Below are 508 nucleotides of genomic sequence, written 5' to 3' on the forward strand. Positions count from 1 at the left end.
TGACATGCAAGCTATCAAAAATTGTGGATGCATGATGGATTCAAAGTGAAAGAGAAATGATAAGCACAATATTATGTTTTAAGGCCACGGTTGGTAAAACTTTTGAAGCAATAATTTGTGAATAATGTTGGCAACTTGATGACTAAAGCTTTGGAGGAATGTTGGAGTGCATGTGCTGATCAAGCAACCTTTAAGGTAAAAAATGAATAATGCTTTAAGTATATTGAGAGATCTTGAGAAAATGGCTATCGTTGTGTTGATTCATTTTGAAAGGCACATTGTGAAGAATAATGGTTGTTGAAAGAATCTAAACTGCATGAGCTAGTTGAAAATGTTAAGCTTGCTTGTTATGTTGTTTGAAAGAAATAAGGAGGAATACTATGGATGGAGGGTTGAGAAAATAAAGCATTGAAAGTTAGATAGATGATTATGCATGTAAACTTGGAAATAATTGAGTGCGGTTGGGATGATCGTTGCTACCATATACATGGTTAATATTATGAAAATA

This window comes from Theobroma umbraticum, unplaced genomic scaffold (assembly GCF_002168275.2).
Source record: "Theobroma umbraticum cultivar Fairchild unplaced genomic scaffold, ASM216827v3 scaffold_182.0, whole genome shotgun sequence".
NCBI lineage: Eukaryota > Viridiplantae > Streptophyta > Magnoliopsida > Malvales > Malvaceae > Theobroma > Theobroma umbraticum.